The sequence below is a fragment of the Aquarana catesbeiana genome, linkage group LG03 (assembly GCF_042186555.1).
Source record: "Aquarana catesbeiana isolate 2022-GZ linkage group LG03, ASM4218655v1, whole genome shotgun sequence".
Taxonomy (NCBI): domain Eukaryota; kingdom Metazoa; phylum Chordata; class Amphibia; order Anura; family Ranidae; genus Aquarana; species Aquarana catesbeiana.
The window spans coordinates 475,022,096-475,036,651 of record NC_133326.1 but is presented as its reverse complement, the minus strand read 5'-3'; positions in this window follow the sequence as shown (position 1 = coordinate 475,036,651).

Below are 14,556 nucleotides of genomic sequence, written 5' to 3'. Positions count from 1 at the left end.
GCTGGACTCCAGGACAGGTAAGTGACCATTTATTAAAAGTCAGCAGCTGCAGTGTTTGTAGCTGCTGGCTTTAAATATTTTTTTTCTAGGTGGACTCCCTCTTTAAGTTACTCTGCTCTCCCTATATTTTCATCAGATTGACTTAGCTCCAGAAGAAGTGCATATATAGGCACAAAATTAGTCAAGGGCGCTATCTGTACCTTAAAAAGCAGAATTGGCACTTCCTGAGCTGGCTACCGTTACTCTTTATCAACCACTTTAGGATTTAACCTGTTCAGGTTACCTTATATGCTATTGTATTGGGCTGACTGCCTTACTCAGGCTCATTCAGGCTGACCAGTTGTATCCATTGAGCCCGCTTGGATAGACAGCGGACCTTTGAGAAGTTTTTAATCACTTTCACTTACGTATATGTGTTTTATCAATTGTTTGTCTATGAACTTGTTATAAATAAAATAAACTTTGTGATGTTACTTTTAAGTATGTCTATAAAGTCCATTCTTTCTAAATCCAATGTCTTGCACTAGTGAATGAGCCCTTAGTTGCATTCGGCGCGGCTCGTTCACACATAAAGTTGAGGGGTGGTAAAACCCTGTGGTTGAGCCATGGTTTTACTGCCCCCAATCCCTACCCCTTTAGCTGCTGAGGCATGAAGCATGAATTGAAACCCCTGTTGCTTTTGATTGGTGCTACTGTCTTCCAAATGCAACCCATTCAAGTAAATGGGGCCACTCTACAAGCGCAACTGCATGCTTCTGTGGGGTTGAAGGGATTAAAGCAGATGGTAAGAAAGCAACACAATGCTTATAATGAACAGAAAAGGAGCACACTCACATAGCCACATCTATAAATTGAGGAAATGAACAAGGAAAAAAAGGTCTACTATAACAGTAAACCTAGGTCGGACTTTAAAGGCATGGGAAACAATGAAGAAGTATGACCATGTGTATGTGTATGACCATGTGTATTATGTCACCAATGGCCTTTTGAATACCACCATGGGCCACCATGTGGCTTTCAAACACAAATACGATCCCGGGGTTTTCAAATTTGATCGTGTCTATGAGGACCCTCGAGGGGGCAATTTTGATAAGAGGGTGCTCCAAAGGGAGACCTAATGGGTATACGACTTACGAGCAACTCTGTACCCAGGCCTGAATGATATGCTAAGTTTTAAATCTTTTCTATAGATATCATCTGATGCCAATAATATTTGTACAATATTCTCCTGACATTGGCCGCTTGATTATGTGTGCTTTAAGTACTTAGAGCAATGTATTCCTACCCAGTTGATCCTTTCCGCTTGGTCTTTGTATATATTATCACTTTCTCATCATTTATATAAATTAGGTATACCTTAAAAAGTTGGTTTTTTGTTGTTGTTTTTTTTAATTATTTCTCTTGATATGAATCCTACGGAGGTTTAATAAGACATTGTTAGATTATTATCATCTATGTTGCTAGAATATAAATATACAATGAATTAATCATATCTATGGAAACAACACTGCTGTAACTGTTTAAAACTCCTTGTATGGACAACGAACGAACATGCACTGGATTTTTAGATATGTTGGTCTACTCATGGGATTAGCTGAATGTATCGTGGATATTATGCAAAAAAAAATTTTTTTTTTTGTCGTCCCCCCTTATAATGTCATTATTTTGGCGACTTTTTCCCCGCTGTTTTGGCGCGAATTTGGGCTTTAAATGGCTGCCACACACAGGGACATGTGACTAGCACAAGGCTGTCTCCCAGGGGCCATACATCATTGTCTAAATATTAAAGTAAGTACTTTTGCTTTGTAGCTATAGATGGATACTTTTAGTGCATCACTTGGTTACTTAACCTCTTGCTTACTATTTTTCTTGGTTTTGTTTTATGTTCTATAGATTTTGCTACACATTGTGGACAATTTCTCAGTCTCATATTTGGACTATTTTTCCTGGTGGGTGTTCTCATTGCTTGGTGGTCTTTGAAGCCCATAGTTGGCTCCCCTCCCTCTTTGGTACTGAGTCCATTCTTTGTGCATTATTTTGCCCCTGTCCCTGGAACCGTCTGGCTTTTCCTGCTCCTCTCTTAGTAGCAGGTACCCCTTTCATATGATTATTGTCATTAGGTGCTGTATACTTATATACTTTAAAGGAGCCTACTCTGTGTGTTGGTAGTTATATATTTATATCATCTTACATTGTCTACTAGATTGGGCTGGCCTGACCTATCTGTGCATAGATCCTGACGGTGGTGTAGTAGAACCTGTTTCCAGTTGGTTGGTACCCTCTGAAGCAGTTTCTTTATACTTATAATTGAGACTTATCTCTCTGCAAGGTATGGCCGTTTGTTTAAATGTATTCTATCGTTTTGTTTTTTTTTTTTGTATATATCCACCTGCAGGGCTTTTTTTCTCAAAGAATAGGTGCTGGAACTTAACCACGGCCCCACAAAACCCCTCCCCCTACACACACCCTCCAAATCACATCAAATAGTGGGTGTGTTCAGTCAAATTTCACAAAAACAGAAGGAGGGTCTTAAAGGGGCATTAAATATCGGGATTGCATTACATACAGAGTGCGGAGCTGTCACTTGTAAACACAGAAACCAGACTTCTGTGTTTACAAGTGATTGTGGTGAGCAGGCACCAAAGGGTCTGAGCCAGAGGTGGTGGAACTGAGTTCCACCAAGTTCCCCCTGAAAAAAAGCCCTGTCCACCTGCATTATGGTTATTTCTTGTTGACGAAAATCAATGTTTTAAATGTACAGTGGTATATCACCATTTTAAAACCTATATGTTCTATTTTTAGACATCCGTTCTCTTTATTTGCTACCTGTAGAGCCTCGACTGTATCATGAAGAAGCCTAACGGTGAAACGCGTAGATACACAAGGGCTCACTGCACATTATGTATCAATATACATAATTTTTAATTTTTCTGTACTGTTCTATTCATGTTGTGTATTTTTCAATAAATAGTGTTTATTCTCATACTTCTTCGTTGTTTCCCATGCCTTTAAAGTCCGACCTAGGTTTACTGTTATACCACACAATGCTGCCTGCTTTAACCCCTTGTTTGTTGTACTGCACAAAGTTGCAGAGTGGCCTCACTGACTTGAATGCTTGGCAGGTGCTACACCCACCAACCATGACCGGGCATATAACTCTTGCTGTGGCACCCCTGGCCACTGCAGCTAAAGGGGGTACGGTTTGGGCGGGGTTGGTAAAAATATGTCTTAGCTTTAGTGATTTACCACCCCCCCCAACTACAAATGTAAACAAAACCATTAATGTTCTGAGCCCCCTATAAGGCTGCTTTCACACTAATGTGCTGCGGGTTACCTGCACCGCAGATGCAGCGCAGTGTATCTGCAACTTTTCTGGGTTAGCTGCACTTTGTCATAGACTTCAGTTATATCCTGCATATATCCTACTTTCTGAAAGCGCACCAAAACTCCTGCATTCAGAAAGTGCACCAAACCCGCAGGCTATAATTAAAGTCTATGGCTATGCGCCGCAAACCGTCAGGAAAGCTGCAGGTACACTGCACTGCACCCGTGGTGTGGGTAAACCGCAGCTCATATTTAGTATACTTTAATAATCCCAAAGGGAAATTATTGACATCTCATCAGTGTGAAAGCAGCTCTATACTATTATGCCCAGTGTATTCTGGGTCATGCTAATAGCAGAGGAATGAAGCAGGAGACAGAAATGACACTTAGTGCTCTGGATTGAGACAAGTACACACTATAGAGGAATATGCTTTGTTCATATTTAATGTCTGAGGTTTGCAACCACTTTAAATATGTGCTTAGAGGAGCATCCTCTAAATTTAAGTGAATCTACGCCAATTCATGGTGATAAAATGTCTAAATGCCCTTTCTTTATCTTTTATATCTTCATACCTTATATAAAATCATTTTTTCATCTTTTATATAAAATTACACAACCACGCTTTGCTTTACATTTAATCAATGTGTCTGATGATGATGTCATTAAGCATACACAGTGGAAGCTTCAGTGCATGGAAAGGTTTTTGAACAATGATGCTCCTTTCAGGTGTCATCAAAAGTGAACAGCTGATTGAGAAAATTTTCCAACAAGCCGCTCGACAGAAGTTGTTCTAATGATCGACTTCTGTCCAACAGACACAGCCATACATGTATAGAAATTTGGCTGGTCCCTGCTGAACCAGCTGAATTTCAACCCATCTATGGCCAGATTTAGAGGGACCACAATCTGGATGGAGATGCTATGGAGAAACCTTTGGACAGCAACATCTCAACCAGTGGCGGCTGGTGCTCAAAATTTTGTGGGGCGCAAAATTCCAAAAAATACAGAAAAAAAACATCAAATGCAGCCACTGTGTCCATTAAATTCCGCCACTGTGCCCATCAAATTCAACCACTGTTCCCATCAAATTCAACCACTGTGCCCATCAAATGAGCTACTGTGCCCATCAAATGCAGCCACTGTGCCATCAAATACAGCCACTGTACCTGTCAAATGCCACCACTGTGCCCGTCCGCTCGTCCGCTGACTGCCCGGCACTTACCACATCTTCGTAGGGGATCAGGCAGTGGGTCAGGCGGCAAGCTGTGGGATGAGCAGCTGTTGACGGCATCGGCTCCTGTGTCCTCCATTTGCCTTGTCTTCCTTCTGCTAGGTGTCCAATCACAGCCTTGGTGCCTTCAGCCAATCAGGGTATTAGGTCCGTGCCTCCTGATTGGCTGAGAGGCGTTTCAGTGTTAGAAAAGCAAATATTAATTTGTTTTTCTAACACATCTTGGTGAGCTTGTAGCGCAATGCTCTGCGCCACAAGTCCACCTTTTTTGCAGCCTATGGCTCTAATCAGGTGCTTCAAAAAAACACACCTGCCGCTGCAATTCAGGCGCCCGGCATCTGAAAAGGGGTCGGATGCATGAACAGAGGGCGGCGATGGATAGATTCATGCAATGCAATGCATGAATCTATCCTTATTACACAGAGGAAAGTGGCTGGAGAGAGGGGGCGGCGTCCGAGGGCCCCTGATGGACGCACCGCCACTGATCTCAACCTGTGGGGAAGGTAGGGTTAAATGTACTGGCAGATTTTGATGGGTTTGACTAATAAATAAACCATTTAAGGACAACCCCACACAGACATACTGCAGCAGGGTGGCCTTCCTGCACGAAATCATGCACCTGTACGTGGTTTTGTGCACGGGGTCTGGGGCTGGCGCGCGCCGCCGGCGACGCGCTCCCGCTGGGATTCGACACAGCCGGAGCCAATCAGCGGGTCCAGTGGACGAGACGTCTGCTGGGACCCGCTGATCGTTCTGAGGAGAGGCAGAATGGCGAAATGCCGTTCTGCCAGAGGGGAAAATGGAGATCTTGTGTTTCTAAGCAGAAACACGGATCTCTGTTTTCCTTTAGTCAAAGCACCCCCCACAGTTAGAAAGCACACATAGGGAACACATTTAACCCTTTGATTGCCCCACAATAGGGATAAAACTTTTTTGCGGAAGGGAGACACGTGGCCACTCATTGAAATAAAAAAAGAGGTTTAACTTTAAACTACATAGAGGGTTCTTTACTGTAAAAGTGGCATATCTCTCAAGCATCTCTTCTCCAGAGAGAATAAGTTCAGTGCTCACAACCTTTCTTCATAACTAATATTCTCCAGACCCTTTATTAGCTTTGTTGCCCTTCTTTGTACTCGCACCATTTCCAGTACATCCTTCCTGAGGACTGGTGCCCAGAACTGGACAGCATACTCCAGGTGCGGCTGGACCAGAGTCTTGTAGAGTGGGAGAATTATCATTTTATCCTTGGAGTCAATCCCTTATTTATTGCATGCCAATATTTTGTTTTCTTTGTTAGCAGCAGCTTGGCATTGCATGCCATTGCTGAGCCTATCATCTACTAGGACCCCCAGGTCCTTTTCCATCCTAGATTCCCCCAGAGGTTCTCCCCCTAGTGTATAGATTGCATTCATATTTTTGCCACCCAAATGCATAATTTTAAATTTTTCTACATTAAACCTTATTAGCCATGTAGTTGCCCACCCTATTAATTTGTTCAGATCTTCTTGCAAGGTTTTCACATCCTGCGGAGAAGTTATTGCCCTGCTTAGCTTAGTATCGTCCGCAAATGCAGAGATTGAACTGCACAGAACCCTGTGGGACCCCACTACCCACCCCTGACCATTCCGAGTACTCCCCATTTATCACCACCCTATGAACTCTCTCTTGTAGCCTGTTTTCAATCCATGTACTCACCCTATGGTCCATGCCAACGGACCTTATTTTGTACAGTAAACGTTTATGGGGAACTGTGTTAAATGCTTTTGCAAAATCCAGGTACACAACGTCTACGAGCCTTCCTTTATCTAGATGGCAACTCACTGTCAGGTCACCTAGAGGTTGGGTGACAGATGCACACCGTTGGGACCGGGAGTGCACCACAAGGCAGTGAACCCTACGGCTGACTGCTGCGGATGGGAGTCTGGGTGGTAAGGAAGGCAGGGCCCCTGGGACACCAACACTGATCCCACCGGGGTTAGAGCGTAGGATTCCCTGGGGCGCGGAGTCTAAGAGCCAGCAGGTGTTCACTAGAGCCTCTAGAGGTAAGGATGGACTGGGCTACAACTGGCTCCAGGTCGCGACCCCCAGGGTCCCCCAGCTCACACCCAAAGTAGGCAACAGGAGGATAGGGATAGTAAAGGAATAAGCCAAGGTCAGGCCACAAGCAGACAAGGACAACAGAGTTCACGCCAAGGTTCAGGGTCACAGGCAAATAGGGATAGTCGGGGACACTCCAGAGGTCAGGGTCACGAGCAGACAGGAATAGTAGGGAACACGCCAAGGTCGGTAACAGAAACAAACGTAGAGCACGCAGCAGGCAGGAACAGGAAGCCAAACACACAAAGGTTGATCAGCAGGGCTGGCCTGCAGTGCAGAGGTTAATATAGAGTTCTCTGATAGGAGCTGGGGTGGAGCCGTGCTAGAGGAGAGTTAATAAAAGCAGTCAGGTGAGAGTCAGCTGGTCTTTAGAGATGAGCACATGGAAACAGGTAAGCTGATAGACAACACTATTGCATAACCATGACAGTACCCCCCCTCTTACGAGGTCTCCCCCTTCCCCGCTTGGGACCAGGTTTAGAGGGGAACTTCAAATGAAACTTCCTCAACAGACGAGGTGCAAAGACCTCAGAAGCCTTGACCCACGACCTCTCCTCAGGACCAAACCCCTTCCAATGCACGAGGTACTGGAGAATGCCTCTACAGAGTCGGGAATCCAAAATTTGGCTAACCTCGAATGATTCTTCATGAATCCATGCTTATTACTGCTAATGATCCGTTTTCATTACTAAAATCTTGTATTTAGTCCCTTATCATCCCCTCCAAGAGCTTGCATACTATTGATGTTAGGCTAACTGGTCTGTAAATCGCAGGGATTTATATTGGTGCTACATTGGCTTTTCTCCAATCCGCTGGCACCATTCCAGTAAGTAGACTGTCAGTAAAAATTAGGAACAATGGTCTGGCACTTACTTGACTGAGTTCCCCAAGTACCCTGAGGTGCAAGCCATCCGGTCCCGGTGATTTATTAATGTTAAGATTCCCAAATCTAATTCTGTCCATGTCTGTTAGACACGAGGGTGCTTCCTGTGATGTGTCACGAGGATAAACACTGCAGTTTTGGTTACTAAAGCCCCCCAATTCCCTCGTGAAGACTGAGGAGAAGAATAAAGTCAATACCTTCGCCATCTCCCCATCCTTTGTAACCAGATGTCCTTCCTCACTCTTTATGGAGACAATATGGTCTGTCCTCCCTTTTTTACTGTTTACATACTTAAAGAATTTCTTGGGATTTTTTTTGCTCTACTCTACTCCCCTATGTGTCTTTCGTGTTCTATCTTAGCCGCCCTAATTGCACCCTTACATTTCTTGTTGCATTCTTTGTAAAGTCTGAATGCTGATGATGATCCCTCAGCCTTGTATTTTTTGAAGGCCTTCTCCTTTGCTTTTATATGCATTTTTACATTGGAGTTAAGCCACCCAGAACTTTTGTTCGCTCTTTTAATTTCCCAATGGGATGCATTGGCTAATGCCCTTATTTAATATGCTCTTAAAGCAAACCCATCTCTCCTCCGTGTTCTTTGTTCCTAAGGTTTTATCCCAATTTATACCTTCTAGCAAGGTTTGTAGTTTAGGGAAGTTTGCTCTTTTGAAATTCAGTGTCTTTGTATTCTCCTTATGTTACCTATTTGTGTGATTTATACTGAAGCTAATTGAGCTATGATCGCTGTTTCCTAAATTGCCCCTTATTTCCACATTCGTGATCATGTCTGTATTATTGGTAATCAGTAGGTCTTAGTAACGCTTTGTTTCTAATTGGTGCGTCTACCATCTGTCCCATGAAATTGTCCTGCAAGACATTTAGGAACTGGTGAGCCTTATGCCGCGTACACACGGTCAGACTTTTCAACTACAAAAGTCCGACAGCCCGTCCGACAGACTTTCGAAAGACTTTTGGCGGACTTTGAACAGACTTTCTAACGACCGGACTTGCCTATACATGATCACACAAAAGTCTGACGGATTCGTACGCGATGACGTATGACCGGACTAAAATAAGGAAGTTGATAGCCAGTAGCCAATAGCTGCCCTAGCGTTGGTTTTTGTCTGTCGGACTAGCATACAGACGAGCGGATTTCTGGGTCCGGCGGAGTTACGACGTAAAGATTTGAAGCATGTTCCAAATCTAAAGTCCGTCAGATTTGTGACTGGAAAAGTCAGCTGAAGGTCCGGTGAAGCCCACACACGATCGGATTGTCTGCCGAATTTGGTCCGTTGGCATCCGTCGGACAAGTCCAGTCGAAAAGTCCGACCGTGTGTATGCGGCATTAGACGAATGCGCCGTTCCTTACGCACATTCTATGTCTGGGTAATTAAAATCCCCCATTATGATGACACTTCCCATCCTTGCTGCTAATCCAAATTGTGATAGTAGGTCCGTCTCCCCCTCCTCCTTCAGGTTATGGGGCCTATAGCATACTCCCCATAAGGATTCCACCTCCTCCCTAGCTCCCTTGTCATCTCTCACATTGACTTGTACATTATTCTTGATATACAGGCATACCCCTCCCCCTTTTTTACCCTCTCTATCCCTGCAATAAAGGGAATACCCTTGAATGGTTGCCAGCCAATCATGAGAGCTGTTGAACTAAGTCTCTCAAATGCCCACAAAATCGAAATCCTCCTTGCACAACAGTTCTCCCATCTTGTCCGTCAGGCTACTGGCATTGGTGAGCATGCCATGTAGTTTAAACCGGTCGCATATTGTCCTCTTATTGGGTGTTCCGAGATTGCAAATAGGACTTGTTACTGTACTTACCTTGGGTTTATGTGCTTTAGTCAACCTACCACTAATGCCCTCAATGCTACTCTCTGGAATATGTTCCGCGCTGACTATCTCTACCTCTGGATCCTTCCCCCATTGCCTAGTTTAAAAGCCCCTCTAACTTTTCGGCCATCTTCACTCCAAGCAGATCTGCACCCTCCTCAAGTGTGCTGTCTGGTCCAGTTCTCCAGGAACCCAAACCCCTCCTTACTACACCTGCTCCTCGGCCACTTGTTTACTTCCCTAATCTCCCTCTGCCTTTCTGATGTGGCTCGAGGTACCGGTAGTATTTCTGAGAATACTACCTTGGAGGTCCTTTTCCTCAATTTAGCTCCTAAGTCCCTAAAATTGTTCTTGAGGACACTCCATCTGCATCTGACTTTGTCATTGATGCCAACGTGCACCATGACAGCCGGGTCTTCCCCAGCCCCTCCCAGTAATCTGTCCATCAAATCCGTGATGTGCCGAACCCGAGCGCCCAGTAGACAGCATTGCCCTTTCTGTCCTTCTAAGAATTGAGTCCCCTACCACCAGAATCTAGGGTTGCCACATCATCCCATACATCCAGGACACACATTAATTACACAGGTTCTGTGGCTGATTAAGGTGGTAATTAAACTCATTTGGTGCCTTATCTGCATTAAATCAGCCTCAGAACCTGTGTAACTCATATGTGTCCTGGATTAAAGGGATGAGGTGGCAACCCTACCAGAATCTGTCTTCCCCCCCCCCCCCCCCCCACTCTCACTGGAGGAGATATTCCCCTGGCAGCTAGGGGAGTCCTTCAGCTCCAGCAGTGCTGGTCCCTGACTGGTTTCACCAATGTCACTCAACGGGGCGTACTTATTGGGATGTTCCAGCCTAGGATCGGCCTCCCTGGCACTTTCCCCTCTACCCTTCCTGACTGTCACCCATCTACTCGTTTCTAGTGCCTGCACCTCTTTGTCTAGACCTGCCTCTGTGCTGGCCCCTGCCTGCACCTGCTGGGTACGTTCCCAGCTCTCCTTTAGTATGGAGGGTCTTCTCAGTGCTGGTAGTTGCTTCCCTATATTCAGAACCTGGGCTTCCAGGGAAACAATGTGCTTACATTTTGCACAACAGTATTTGCCCTTGTTTAGATGATCAAGGAACGCATACATGCTGCAAGATATACACCGAGTCGCATCTCCACACCCGCCAATCATCGTGCCTACTAATTTAATGAGGATTGGGGATTATATTCTGTCCAAATTAACTAACAACTAGCTTCCTGACACTAATACTCAACAATACACAGGTACTCAACAATACAATACACAGGTACTCACAGCCTAAGTGCACTCGCAGCCCACGTGCACTCGCAGTCCAGGTGCACACACAGTCCACGTGCACTCGCAGTCCACGTGCACTCGCACCCCAAGTGTACTCTCAGTCCAAGTGTACATACAGTCCACGTGCACTTGCAGCCCACGTGCACTCGCAGCCCACGTGCACTCACAGTCCACGTGCACTCGCAGCACTCATGTACTCACTGCCCACGTGCACTCACAATACACATGTACACACAATACACAGGTACACACAATACTCAGGTACTAACAATCCACACACACTACTCAGATACACACAACACTCAGGTACTCCCAATATACAGGTACTCACAACACTCAGATACACACAATACTCAGGTATGCATAATACTCAGGTACGCACAATACTAAGGTACTCACATACACTATCAGTCAGGTTTTGGTGTTTGTGTCTCTGTGTCACTCTGCACAGCCTCCCCTTATAATCTTACACTAGCAGTCAGTCACCTTCAGTGTCGCCGCTTCACTGATCAGCCTCACATTCTCTCCTCCGGCCTGCCCTTCACTTACTCGCCGCCTCTCCCTGTCAGCCTTCCACCTCCCGGTCCCGCTGGATGTCCTCTGTCCGCGTCTGCGGGGTGATTACTGTCCTCAGTACACCCGCTCCCGCACCATGATGTCCCGCTCTGCCACCGGTGTAGGTCCCCAGGTCACCTGCTGCCACTCTTAGTCATGAGTTCGGTTCATCTGGTCGTTGGAGGGGTCTGATCCGGTCGGGGGGAGGGGTCCGTCCGCCGCGCTGCCGCTCTTGGGGGTGGGGGGGTGGGGGCTCTGTTCCGGTCCTCTGCTCGCTGCTCACACACTCCCTCTCACTCCATGCTGTCCCAGCACTGACTTCTGCGCCAAAAAACTCTGCAACAGCACCTTAAGGCCCATTGCCGATACAGGGGAGTCAGATCACATGACTGGACTGCAGCACCTGAAAATAGGTAAGTATATACATCTTTTTTACACAAGTAATCTAGCATAGGTGTTAGGAGTGGAGAGGGGATAGTTTTTAGAGTAGTTAGGGTTAACCTGGTATTCCACTTTAACCACTTCTAGCCCAAGGACATCATATGACGTCATTGACTTTGAGTGGGGATATCTGAATGATGCCTGCAGCTGCAGGCATCATTCAGATATCATCTTTTACAGCCGGCGATTCTGTGCACCGTAAGAGCAATCATATCGGCTGTTCAGTTGCTTGATCGTTCTTACAGGCGGTGGGACATCCTCCCTCCCGACGCTTCTCCGGGCTTGCCCGTGCCATCGCTGAGCCGGAGAAAGAACTCACCGCCGCCGGACGTTGATCATAAAGATTTCCTGTGAGCAGATGGTCCCCAGTCATCTCTAAGACCTTCGGAGGCCCGGGCGTAACGTTATGAAGTAAACAAAGCCGAGAACTCGGCTGGAAAGAAAGAGATTGTTCCATTTTTTAAACTTTTTTTATCTCAATCTTATAGACCCCACATCCCTCCATAAAGTGGACCTGTCACGCATCTTTCTTATTACAAGGGATGTTTACATTCCTTGTAATAGGAATAAAAGTGATCAAAAAATAATAATTTAAAGAGAAAGTGTAAAAAATAAAAAAATTTAAGTAAAATAAACAATAAAAAAAAATGTAAACGGCGTTCAAATCACACATGTGAGGTATTGCCGCGTGCGTTACAGTGAGAGCATTCTAGCACTAGACCTTCTCTGTAACCCTAAACTGCTTACCTGTAAAAAAATGTAAAGCATTGCCTATGGAGATTTTTAAGTACCAAAGTTTGGCGCCATTCCACAAGTGTGCACAATTTTAAAGCACGACATGTTAGGTATCTATTTACTCAGCGCAGCATCATCTTTCACATACAAAAAAAAATGGGCTAACTTTACTGTTTTGTTATTTTTTAATTCATGAAACAGTTTTTTTCCCCAAAATAAACGCGTTTGAAAAATAGATTTTTAAATGTAGGAGAATAGGTCCGGTATGGAAGTGGTTAAGACTGGTAAACTGCAATATAAAAAAAATGTTTACTTTTGGGTTTAAATATGCTTTAACTTCTTCAGATCCACGCTATAGCCGAATGACGTCCTCCCGTGCCCGAGCGGCCTGCGCGCCCCCAGCTTGCGCGCTCTGTGATCAGCAAGTCTATGAGACTCGCTGGATCACAGATCGGAGTAAGGGGTTGTTCCTGACCCCTTACCACGTGATCAGCTATCAGCCAATGACAGCTGATCATGTGATGTCAACAGAGAATCGGCTATTTTTTGTCCTTGCGCTGACAGCGTGAGGAGAAAAAAAAAAGCCGATCACCGACGGCTGTGAGAGGGACATAAGTACCGATCATGGCAAGCTGCCGCCAGCTCCTCAGTGCCCACCTGTGCCCCCTGCCAGTGCCACCTAGCAGTAGGCAACAGTGCAGCCTACCAGTGGCCGCCAGCGCCACCCATCAGTGCCCACAGTGCCACCCATTAGTGCCCACAGTGCCACCTATCAGTGCCCACAATCAGTGCCCCAACAACAGTGCTGCACATCAGTGCCACCTATCAGTGCCCATCAGTGTCACCTACCAGTGCCCATCAGTGCCACCCATCTGTGCCCATCAATGCCACCTATCAGTGCCCATCAACGCCAACTATCAGTGGTACCTATCAGAGCCCATCAGTGCCACCCATCCGTGCCACCCATCAGGGCCCGTCAGTGCCATCTTATCAGTGACCATCAGTGCCGCCTTATCTGGCCCCATCAGTGCCACCTTATCTGTGCCTATCAGTGCCCATCAGTGCAGCCTATCAGTGCCCACCAGTGCTGCCTCATCAGCGCATATCAATGAAGGAGAAAAATTACCTGTTTGCAAAATTTTATAACAAACTATGAAACATGATTTTGTTTTTTTTTCAAAATTTTCCATCTTTTTTTGTTTGTTTAGCAAAAAATAAAAATCCCAGCTGTGATTAAATACCACCAAAAGAAAGCTCTATTTGTGGGAAAAAAAATGATAAAAATTTCATTTGGGTACAGTGCTGTATGACCGCGCAATTGTCATTCAAAGTACGCCAGCGCTGAAAGCTGAAAATTGGTCTGGGCAGGAGGGGGGGTTTAAGTGCCCAGTAAGCAAGTGGTTAAACTCACAAGTGTTTTTTTTTTCACCACTACCTTTCCCTTACCTGACTTTTTAAAACAAATACAATAATATAGAGGCTGAATATAAGGACATATTTGTAGGGATGCATAGATATATCTTCTGCTGAAAATTTTCAACCCGAGAATAGGGTTATCAGCGTTTTGCCAATAGAAAAAAAAGGTGCCGATAATGGCCGCTGAAAAAACAGCAGTGATTTTGCTGTGATTTTAATAGGTCATGTAACTCAAAACCTGCATCAAAAACACAACATGGGTGCGTTTTTGATGCATTTTTGCAGCGTTTTTAATGCATTTCAATTGGGAGGTGCATTACACTGCAGCAAAAGTGCAACAGACCAGTGTGAAGACATGTAGAATTCATTTTTCTTGAACTTTACTTGCGCAAAAGCGCTTTATAAACTATTATTTAAAAAGCCAAATGTAATACAATCACATATAAATAATGTATAAGCATGTATTTTAAAACCTGTCCATTCTGGTTTTCAGCCAAGTGCATCCAGAATTTTCATTTCGGTGCACCACTACATATTTGTATTCACTACAGTTAAATTTTCCTGTTGCGTGCGTTTTAAATGACAGTGACATTTACCACTGGTGAAATGTTTGGTGAAGTTACATTGACTATGTTATAAATATGCCCTTAGTGTAATGCACTTTTGGTAGTTAAATAGTGCATTTTTTAAAATAGAGGTCTATACATCAGACAAAAAAAAA